Source organism: Astatotilapia calliptera, chromosome 6, assembly GCF_900246225.1.
Source record: "Astatotilapia calliptera chromosome 6, fAstCal1.2, whole genome shotgun sequence".
Taxonomy (NCBI): domain Eukaryota; kingdom Metazoa; phylum Chordata; class Actinopteri; order Cichliformes; family Cichlidae; genus Astatotilapia; species Astatotilapia calliptera.
In genome coordinates this window covers 30,839,915-30,851,921 of record NC_039307.1, presented here as the reverse complement: position 1 = coordinate 30,851,921, position 12,007 = coordinate 30,839,915, and the positions used below count along the sequence as shown (strand labels likewise).

The following is a 12,007-nucleotide window of genomic DNA, read 5'->3' as shown; positions in this document are numbered from 1 at the left end:
GCCTTCTTTCCTCGGTCAGTGCTCCCTAGGTGACCAGGTGTTTAGATGGCTCTCTCTCTCTCCCTCTCTGCTCAGTAGAAAATGACATGATCTATGAAAGATGTCATTGGTATTAGCACAGAGGTACAGAGGAGCAGAACATCTCACCACACACTGGGTAACTACAATTTATCATCACACGGCCAGGCTGCTGTCGTAGTGGACCGCAGAAGTGGCCGTGTGTGTTGTTCGTGTCCGTTCATTTGAGCTTTTGTGGCGTAAATTGATTCACTGATGGAGTGTATGATGGAGTGATTTTCTGACTGAGCAGGGCATGACTAGGTTGGCAGCTTCTCCTGCCTTCCAGCACACAGCATGTGTGAAGCTAACTCAGCAAAACAAAGCAAAGTTTGCTTTCAACATGACGTTAACTATCTGAGGGGAGCTTTTGCTTTACCCGGGATGATCTGTTGTTGCTTCGATGAGGTTTGTCAGCAGACGGTCCATCAGGATCTCTCTGAGCCTCATCACTCCGCCTTTCTCGGCAGCAGCGTGAGGCAAAGAGGAGCCATAAGGTTGTCTCTCTCTCTGAGCTCATTTTTACAATCTCTGAATTTAATGAGCATCTGCAGCAGAGCAGTCGATGCTTTGCTGATGAGCGAGAACTCGTTTGTTTTGATCATTCGCTATCGGGAGGACTTCAAAGTTGGAAGTCTTGATAGATTTTCTGTGGGATGGAGTGGCAGAAGAGCTCCACGGTGAGTTGCAGCGGTGAAGGAGGATGTTCTTCTGAAATGCCAAATCAAACCTGCACTCACAAGAGAAGGCAGGAGTCACGAAGGCCAAGAGGTGGTGCTGAATTTTGTCCATCGACTCGCACAAGTCTGATAAACCGGCTTCATCCAAGTCTTTCTTCTCTTGGAGTAAATTAAGCTCATTTATTTGAAGCCAGCTTTCTGTTTCTATTGAACCATGATCAAAAACTTTACTGCTGAGTTAACATAAGTTTGCGCTGTGGGAGTATTCTCCTGCTGGTTGCATAGCATGAATCTTACTTTTTGATAAGATCCACGTTTGGCGTCTGAGATTAAAAAAAAAGGAGAGGCTTCACTGATCAGCTGGTTTTTTGTATGATATATCGTGATTATACTATACTCTGATGGGGAAATGACAGCTGTTGCTATATGATACCATAACACACAATAGGTCCACAAATTTTGATAGCTTGGCTAAATTTCTCATGTATGACTTTGAAGCATCCATTAAGCACCCTACACAGGTTTAACCGAACTGAGCAATGAATGAAGAGAGCACCTGCGAGTGTGCTCTCTGCCAGCACAAGGACTCTAGTTGCACAGCGATGACATAATTGTTATGCTTATCATGTTTTCACTCTTAGTGTCTATTACACGGGACTCTGCAACAAGACGTGCATGAAGCTACTGCTTTATTTCATGTGAGGCCTCATTTTACAGGATTGTATCATGCAGAAATGTGACTGGTACTGCACGCGAGGCATACAATACCACACCACTAATATTAATAGTAATAATATGTTACTCAGTGACATTAATATCTCCTATTTTCAAATCAAGGGGGAAATGAAAGTAAATGGTTGCGCCATCATGCCTTCGTCTTCCGAAACAGTGATGACTGATAACCACCTCAACCCCTTTCTCATAATTACGAGATCAGGATCTCATAATTATGCGATAGTGTCTCATATTTATTAGATAGTGAGTCGTAATTATGAGAGACAGATGTTATAATTACATGAAAAGGCCTGCAGTGTTTGGTGAGTGCACTGCGTCTCCACAATAAACAAACTCAATAAAGCAAGGAAGGGAGTCAAATAAGCTCTGAATACTTCAGGTGGCTAAAAGCAACTTAGCTAATGTAACACATAAAGAATCACTCAAATCATTTAGTTAGCTGTTCACTTTGACTTTTACGATTTTAAACACCCAAATAAATGTAAAAAAAAAATACCAGAAAGGTGTACTATGAAGACAAATGTGATAGGTGATAGTCAGGAGTCACTAATGTGGTGCTCGGCTAGATCATTAGAGTAATTTACACTGCACACGTCAAACATACCCATTTAATCAGAGTAAATATCGAATCAATAAAAGCAATTTTAAGTGTGGTCTGTCTGGAAACAAAGTGGTATTTCTATTCCTCGACTATCAGAGTTAAATGTATTGAGTTGGAAGCTCTAATTTGGAGCTGTCACATTACAAACAAACAGCAGCGTTTCAGTGCGTCGACTGAAAAATAAATATATGAATTTACAAATTTGTATGATTCATTTGGAGCAGCAGTCTTAATTGCAACAACACTATAGGTTTTTGTCTTAGCTCTATCGTTCAGACTGACCTGATTTAGACTGGAGAAAGAAACATTCGAATGATTCGCTTCGTGCAGAAGAATGAGCACAAGAAGACATCTATCTCTAATCCAGATTCTTAGTTTTACCAGTTAAGTTAGCACAGCTGTGCTATGTTAAAGTTGCTTCTCTGGTTTATTATGTTCATTATTATTTATTTGCAGTCATATTTCAGTAATTCCAGTATTGACTTGGGATCTTCACATTACTTGTTTTTGGCTTTGTTTTGGGACTCTTCATTTTTCAGATTGACGTTTTTACTTCACGGCACTTTGTTAAGCCACTTGGAATGTGTTTGAATGCATAAACACTGAAAAGTGCATTAAATTTGCCGCTGTGTTTATCAGTGAATCTGGACAAATTCGTTATGAGACGAGTCTCGGGTTTTTCCCGCAGAACAGAAATAATCAAAACACTAAAGCAGAAAAGAGGTCAGATTCATCTTCAGATGATTTAAGAGTTGCAAACATTTTGTTTGCAATTTTGTTTTCAGCGTTTTTAGCGAGCTTCATCTTTACTTCAAGATAAAGCTTTGATTTAATTTAGTTAAAGCTACTTTCTCTTATTTTATCTTAAAAGAAAATGTTTTTCCTCCTATCTGTACCTGTAGTACTATGCGTCACAAACCTTTTTATGCTATTTACGATGACATTTAAAGACACAAATTGTATATGAGTCACATCTGATGTTGTTCTGAGCCGCACAAGCTACAGTTAAAGAGCTCTTTGGGGCTTTCTGATCGCTGATTCAGTTTTGTTAAAGTTTCCTGTTTCTGCAAAGAGAAAAAGTGCACAAATGCTTAACTATGACTTTAATTAATGACATTGGCCAGAACGTGGTGTAGCAGCAGCTTATTCTCTTTTATACTTTACAAATAACACTCGTTACATCTTTTCTCCCTGTACCCACCACGTCCCCTCCCCCCACACTCACACTCACACACTCTCCTTCCCTGCTGCTCCTCTCCTCCCTCCCTCAGCCCCCATCTCTTTAATTCACATTATTTTAATTCATATTTCATCCTTCACTGTTTTATTCTAACTTAATCTATTATTCACGGCCTGTTTTAAAAATGTAACAGTGCGAAGGTCACTGATCCGTGCTTGCTCCTCCCTGGCTCATACAAGGCAGCGTGCACGTCTGGGCCTGCATGCACGCGCGCACACACAAATAAACAAACAAACACACCAGCACACATAAAACTCTAAAATGTCTACAGAAATTATTCATGAAGCTTGAGTCTAAGGTTTTTTCAGAGAGGCTTCATGGAAGACGAGCAAGAGACAAATACACAGAAAGAAAGAAACAGTTGAACAAAACATTCAAAGAGAACAAAAGAAAAAAAATACATCCATTCCTGGACGGTTACCACTACTGTCATTCAAATTTAAACGTAGTAAGCCCACTGCATGTGATGCCAGGCAGCCGATTTTGGGGCTCTGAAAGCTACCAGAAATGAGGAAACACAAACGCTAAATACAGACTTAACAACCACAACATAGCGGATCAACACAAACCTGGCAACCCAGATAAAACAAACACTTTTTACTGTATGGGGGGGGGCAGCAGACACAGAGATCCAGATTCTGCCATTCTTCAGTCTGTGTGAATACATGAGAAGGAAGTTCCTTATTTGAATAAAGCTAAAATTTCAAGGATTAAACATAAAAAATTAAACATCTCAGACCAAAACAAAATTTTATATTTTCTTACAGAAAAATAAATGTCAGAGAATGTCACAGTCAGAAGGAAAACCAGTGGGATGACACACACCAGCGAATCTGTGCTTCTTGATTTGTACTTGTCCTTTCCTGTACCCCTTACATAAGCACCTTACTTTATATGGGTATATGGGAACCTGATTGGCTCGCAGAAGGCGGGAAAGGAAGTGATTGGGCCAGAGTGATAACAACTTACAATGAAATGAAGACTCTGTAATTTTTATGGTAGTTTCTAGGATAGGCTACATGACCATCAGCAAGTAGCTTGGTGAGAAACTGCTTGTGTGATTATTATGAAATGGAAGAAATATAAACTAATCATCAGTCACCCTTGGCCTGGAGTTCCATGCAAGATCTCGCCTCATGGGTTGAGGCTGAATGTGAGAAAGGTGGCGGATCAGCCCAAAACTACACGGGAGGAGCTTGTTAACATTCACCAGTAATACCACCTTGATATCACACAAGGTGCCCCTGCTTAAGAAAGACCGTGTACAGGCCCGTTTTAAATCTGCCACTGAACACGTCTAAACGATTAAAGGGAAAATTCTGGAGAAATCTTAAATCAAGCTCTTTGTCATCAACTCGACCCATCGTGTCTGGAGCAATGAACACCACGCCCACAGTCAAGCCTGGAGGTGGAAACATGGTGCTTTCGGGCTGTTTTTCTGCTAAGGGTACAGGATTACTTCACTGTATTGAGATGCCAATGGATGGGTAAATGTATCGTAAAATCCTGGATGAGAACCTCCTTCCTCCACGAGTGTCTCCACCAAGGACAAAGTCATGTTTTGATCAAATACTTATTTCAATCAGTGACATGCAAATCAATTTATAACGTGTATGTAAAGTCAGATTACTAATGTTTATCAGGGCAGTCCTTATGTGAAAGGGGAAGTGTTACACTTTGTAAACCATATTGAAGTTAATCAAAGCAAATCAAATAGACAGACATAATGGACAGAGAGCCGCGTCTGAGGAGAGACAGGAGGAAAGTGACAATAAGAAATTGGACAGATGTTGCATAGTGTTGAGTGATGTTGCCAGCAGATGGTGATGAGAAACACGAGAGCGAGAGAGAGAAAGAGTGAGCCATGGCCATAAAGAAAAAGATGTGAACTAGGATTGAAATGAGAAAGAGTGCAGGGCGGCGATAGAAGAAAAATAAACTAGAAAAAGTGATGAAGAAGAAAAAGAAACCCCCTGCATGCAAAGTAACCCACATGTATTCACACTGACTGGTAGATTCATACTTCAGATCATGGAGCAGTTCAAAAGCATAATCAGAATGAATAATAATAATAATAATGAGTGAGTGACATGCCTCCGGTGTTCCAGTGTGTGCTTCACTTTGAAGCGAACAGTCTCACACATAATGTACAGACAGCCTAACCCGACTGTCTTCCTCTCCTGATGTGCATCTATGCACTGAATTCTAATTGCCCCCTTTACCAGCCAATTAAATGGCAGTATCAGTCACCATGACAGCTCATTAGCAAATCAGCATTCAGCTTTCAGGCAATGTCTTCTCAGTGTGCGTGTGTCAATGTGTTTGTGTGTCAGTTTGCCCAGCATGAAATAGCTGATCGCTGACCTGACCACGTGTGTGTCTGGGAGTGCTGCTATTAGCAGGAAATTGAAAAAGTTTTTCTCTCTTTTTTTTCCTTTCCTCTGGGACTGTGCATGCAGATAGACAAGAGGACTGTGAGCTCTGAATCACTGTGTTTTATATCTGCAGTCGCTCCTGAATCCATTTTCATTTGTTTGGAGGAAAGATTAGCCGCACGCCTGGCAAGACATCGTCAGGCAGTGCAGGGAAGCGGGTTTGACACCTTGCCAGAGAGGAAAACGACCCAGCATGCATGCTGGGAGTAATGACTAAGAACAATGGCATTGTGCCTCATAACCAAGGGAGTTCAATTATGATCTCTACTGCTTCAACTATGACTGTACTTTATGTTGGAGTCAAGTTGGATGTTTCTGCTACTGATTGTAAAATTGCATTACAAAGAAACAAAAAAAAAGAACAAAAAAGAAAAACATCGGCAACCAAACAAACACTCCTTGACACGTTAAGTAACACTGTGACACTGCAGTCAGAATCAGCTGGAGCACCTGGAACAGAAACAGAAACAAATATTGGTTTTCAGCTGAATAACTGTGCTGGAGTTTCAGAAACTTCTTTTTGTTTATCTTATGGCCTTAGTGTCTTCATTTTTCATTATCATTTGCCACTAAAACCAGCCAAACAAAAGGTACATAATGGGAGAAAAGGAGGGCATAATTTCTTACTTTGACTGTATTATGTAGCAGGAAGCATTGGTTTGGTAGTGATAAGAATGTATCACATCAAATCAACTGAAGTCAAGTCAGTCTTATTTTTACAGCCCATAATTACACGTAAATGTTCAAACACACTCAAAACAGAAGGAAAAAACAGTTTAAAACAGCCTTTTTATTGCTAGCATTAACCATGAACTCCCATACCACACTGAAAGAAACTGCTCAGAGACCTCCAGTATTCCCTCACTGCTTGCTGTGTGGTTTCTTGAGGCTGTCACTAGGTAGAAAAGGTTAGAGAGAAGGTCCTGCATTAAAAACCTTCTTGTCATTTCTGTGGTCACTAGACGATTGGCCCAGAGTCTGCATGGAAGACACTAACACTGGCCAACTACTCATGGAGCAGTAGTTGGGGTAGAAACCACAAATGGGGAGTGTTCACGTTCAAAGTAAAAGTACAAAACAAAACACAGATTTCATTTCGCTTGCAGGTCTCTGTGTGCCTAGGGCCTAAGGCGGTTAAACTTGGGAGTTTGACCAGCAACCTCACATTTCTGATAGTTATAGTTAGTGGTAGTTATAATACAGTATAATACAGGATTCACTAATGCACTGCAGGTTTCCTGGTCACTCACCTCTTCACTCTCTATGAGCCTGGTTCTTTCAGAGGTGTCTTCCTGTTAAAAGGGAGGTTTTCCTTCCCACTGTCGCCAAGACTTGCTCAGAGGGGGTTGTTTGATTGTCTCTGTATTATTGTAGCGTCTCTACCTTACAACTAAAGTCTCTTGAGGTGACAGCTATTGTGATTTGGTGCTAAATAAATAAAATTGAATTGAACTGAATTGAATTGAAAACTGGTCTGGGTGAGATCAAATTTGGTTGTGTTTGGGTCATGAACCTAAACGACATTGACACCCCTGGTTCTGCTCTTGAGCTTTAAAAAAATAATACTATCACAACAGAGACAAGCCAAAGGTGTGACTCACAGTTGTAGGAAATCCACAGAGCAGAACAGGAAGTACTAAAAAGCCCTGCTGTTAACCTGATTTAAACTGCTAATTGCTTCTAGCATTTTTCTACAGAACCTGGTATTGGGTTTGTCTTCACTGGAGTTGTGTGCTCAAAGGTAGTCATACAGTAGGTAACTTCTCAACTTAAGTATTCATGTACGTGCTTCTTTAAGCTTTTTTATTATTAAAAAGACAACAAGTCTTTTACACGGACAATGAAAACAGAACACTCAAATGCCCATCTGAGGCCCAGAAATGCTGCATCTGCCAGTCACAGCTAGGAAATTAATGAAACTTTCAACACTTCAAATCTTGGTTGCCTAAAATACCTCCACCCACTTCACCACAGTACACCACGTCTAACAAAATGCTGCCTGCTCTGGATTTGTAAGCCACAATTATAAGCACAAGTTAATTTACATTGTGTGCCCGCGTCCCTGCCTGCTCAGCTGTGAGGCCACCCACTCAGGGGCTGTGAGGCTAATCCCAATCTCAAAAGACGTGTTTTTCTTTCAAAATAAAATGCATTCACATTTGATTTGAAAGTCACAATGACAGTCATTTTTATTCTGGAAATACAAATCCAGCCACCCATAGTGTTGAAATATATATCTATATCTATATTTATATATTAACACATTGATGCAGTTCATGCATACTCAAGTGTCTGCAGAGTGGGACAGAGAGGGTGATTAAGACCAGGTACAAACTCCCAGTGTACATAAAAATTTTACCAGCTAGCTGTTTCCCCTTTAAGTATTCCACTTGTTCCTCTCTCGGTTTGGCCTAGTTGCGTGTTCGATTGTTCTCATCACACTCTACACCTCCTTTAGACTGTTTTTGTTGCAGATTGTTCTCTTCGGTACTGGTAGGTGTTGTTCCATACTCCATTCTCCTTTTCGGCTCCCTCTGGACAGACTTAACTTCCTCTCTTCCCCAAAGCCCCGAGAGCTCTCTTCTTCCTATTTATAAGGGATTTGATGGCTTTTGTCGTCCAGCGTGTGTCCTTTGGAAAACACATTTATTGGTATCTTAAGTGTCCACGCAGACACCGAGGTAATCTCTAATGCCGTGGGAGAGTCCTTTGATGTCCCACAGAGCAGGTTTGGCTGTGTGCATTCATTAGCGGTCATGCAGCCCATCAAACACTCCTGAGCCCACACACTTACAGTCTTGATAGGAGCGGGCTTCTGCTTGACAGCAAAGAAAGATCAGGATCAGTCTGTCTGCTGCTCTGTGTCAGGCAGGTGCTGTGCAGCTTCCTACGACTTAAGCAAACTTCATCCAGCTCTTTATTCAAGCACGTGTTGTTGACAAATGTTAACACAATGCATACACCACACGGTACATTCCACATACAGGGCATATGTTTATAGTAGTCAAGTGAAATGACATTCAGAGGGCTGAGACAGAGTGCCCTGAGCTTGCCTGCGGCCAAACTTCCCTTTTTTCTTTTCTTCATATATATATATATATATATATTTATATATTTCTCTCAGCAAATCAGATATCCCACACTACAGACCTCCCACTGATGGAGACCAGCTGAGTCTGACTCACTCACAGTGCTCCTGGGCTCGCTGGTCACTGCGTTTTTAGCCTTTACAGACACTAGTTTGTCAGGATAACAATAAACACGCAGCACCTCTCTCTGCTGTCCTCTCCATTTGCAGTCAAGGTGACTACAGAGAAGCAAGCGCACTGCTGATGCATAAGGAATATTTGAAGAGCACTCACTGTGCGTCTGTGTGAGGCAGTTCAGTAGTAGTTTCTATGTTTAGCTAATTTGCCACAGGTAATGCATCACAACCTCAATTTTAGCTGTTCTTTGCTTTACTTTAACACCCCCCACCCCTATCATCTCCCCATGCTTTTCTCCTTTATTGTTCTTGTAAACCTACCACACCTGCTCTGTTTCATCCTCCATTGCATGTGGATTGATTTTAATGTGTGTTGTCTCCATTCGGTTTGTAATGTCAAATGCCAGAAATGACACGAGAGACTTTGTGGTTGATCATAGAATACGTGTTTTCGCCGTTGCCCTCCGCGATTACAGAAAGCGTGTGGTGTTTGAAAAAACGGATCCCTGCAGTAAAGATCAGAACTGCGGAGCTCAATGATGTTGTCTGAATGTCTTACTGTTTATCCTGGCCGGCAGGCTCCAAGGACTCACACAAGTACAAAATGGCTACACTTGTTAGCAGTATCATTCGGCTGTAAGTAACATTCTATAGCCGTTCAACAGTTTGCTATTTTGCCTTTTTCCACTCAGGCAACTTCTCATTTCCCAGAATCCTCCTGTTCCTCCTTCAGTCTCTCCCTCTTGGTTCTGTCCATCTCCGCATCCTCAGGCTCAAGCAGCTCTCTTGCTAATAAAAAGACATAAGCTGCAGTGCTTGAATGAGTGTCTTTGTGTATGTTTGTGTAGATGTGGTTTTTTATTTTCGTCGTCATTTCTTTCAATTGTGGAAGCAGATTTAATCATTTTCAGTTCAAAGTACCAACTCGAGCTTTAGGCCAAATGACTTGACTTTAGACTTGACATGGCCGAGTTGACTTCTTAAGCCTGTAAAAAAAAAAGCTGGAAGATCTCCAAAGACATCAGGTTTATATTTTTATTCTTTTTATTCTTATATTTAGTTTCACTCTCAACAGCCTGATCTAACCTCAGACCAGTGTTGGGAAGGAAAATGTGATGGGATTTTATTTTCCGGTACCAAGCATACACACTTCGTAAGGGGCAGCTTGTTCGCTATCTCCAGTTAGATAAAGGACTGCTCTTGCTGTTCAGTGGCCAGATGTGGCCAGATGTGCTAGACTGGAAAGTCTGTGATGGGTGAAGGGAGTACAATGTAAAAAAACAAAACAAAAAAAATGGATACATTATTACATGGCAAGCGCTACTATTCAGCGTGTGGTTAAAAAATATGGGAAAAAATCTTTAAATTAATAAGGAAAATTCCTTGATTGTAAAACCATATATTATTTTACTTTTCAGTGTAGCATGTGATGATTATGCACTCTGTGTTTTGAAATGTATGTGCGTGGCTGGTTTGCTGTCAGTAGTTTGCTGGTATCAAAATGTTTAAAGATTTCTGGAGAACTGTGTGGAGCCTCTGAGGCTAAAACACCTGCTGTTGAAAAGGTCATTAAATGTTTCTAAACTGGAGGGATGGCAGCAAGTCTGATGTTTGATTTCTACTTATTAAATACAAAAGATGCAACATGTAGGTGTGAATGATTGGATGTCTGCTGCTGAGCTGCCCGGAAGCAATGTAATAACTTTTTTCATTGGGAATACATATTCAGTAAAAGTAACTGGTCTGACACTGACAGACAGACAAAACAAACAATAAAGAAAAAGAGAAAAAGATCAGCATCTTTGTTCTGGTTTACAGGCCTACAAAAGGTCACTTGAGTGCTTAAAATAGAGGAAACTACAATGAAGGGATTATGTAGTATACTGACTATTCAACAAGATGCATAAAGCCAACACTCCAAAGCTATGCTCAAGCTTGAGAGAAGCTGCATGACTAGATTTGGACTTTTCTTTAATGACATCAAATCATCATGACGCAAAAGGACTTGAACATTTGAGATCTTTGTCCTTTTGAAAAAACAGAGATAATCTTGTAATTTTTACTCATGATTAATACAACATGAATCTAATTATGCAATGACTTGATATGTGCTACCAGTTTTTATGTGCAGATATTTATGTGAATATAGAGTAGATCTATGAAAAGGTGAAATTCAGTCTGGGTCTAAGACTGATTTGGGAATGACGGTGCTGTATCGAAGGCAAAAACTAATTTATGTGAGATCTTTATTGCCAAAAAGCATCTTGACAGAAGAATAGACCTCTGCATGCGTAACACATAACATTCTGTCAATTTGCATTAAATTATCCTGCAAAATGTAGATAATCAAATTATTGAGCTCACAATATCATGTAATGAAATTTAAATCTAATTTGTAATTCTGCAATGACACTTACCATTAGTAAAGGTGCTGTAGGGGAACTGTATGACACTGACTGCCAGGAGTATTAGTCTTGATAGACTTAGGCAAGATTCACATGGATGCATTTCAGAATTTGGCGCCCTCGCTTCTCATTTACGCTGAATCGGGTGATGTCACACAGTGCCAAACTGAATTATGGATCCATTGTTTCGCTTTAGTCTTCCTGCTCGGAGTCAAAGTCGAGAGAAATTCAACTTCCCAAGGGCCAGTGCGAGCGTCAGCCAATCAAATCACATTTATTCAAATGATCCAGTGCAGCTGTTAGCCAATGAAATCATTTTATGCAAATATCCTGAGAGGGCGATGTGTTGCCTGTGGAGTCGGTAGCATGACTTAAAATATGTGCTTAAATCAGTGGTTCCCAAACTTTTTCTGCTAGACCCCCTTTGTTTTACAAGAAAAATGTTCGCTCCCCCCCAAACCATCTACCCCGCCACCGCACACCTCAAACATTTAGTAAACAATTAAGCAAATACAAGTAAACTGCAAGAAATTACAGGTAGTAAGAAAATACACTACTAACTTTTTTACGCTACGTCCACACCTACACGGGTATTTTTGAAAACGCAGCTGTTTCTATGTGTTTGGGCCTTTCGTCCACACGTAAACGG

General features: G+C 40.6%; 1 protein-coding gene across 1 annotated transcript in view; it reads left to right on the top strand.

The window, feature by feature from the left end:
• The window catches only part of LOC113024497 (protein ELFN1-like), a 127,299-nt gene that overhangs the window by 67,626 nt on the left and 47,666 nt on the right, over positions 1 to 12,007 (top strand). The gene's annotated exons all lie outside the window — the stretch shown is intronic.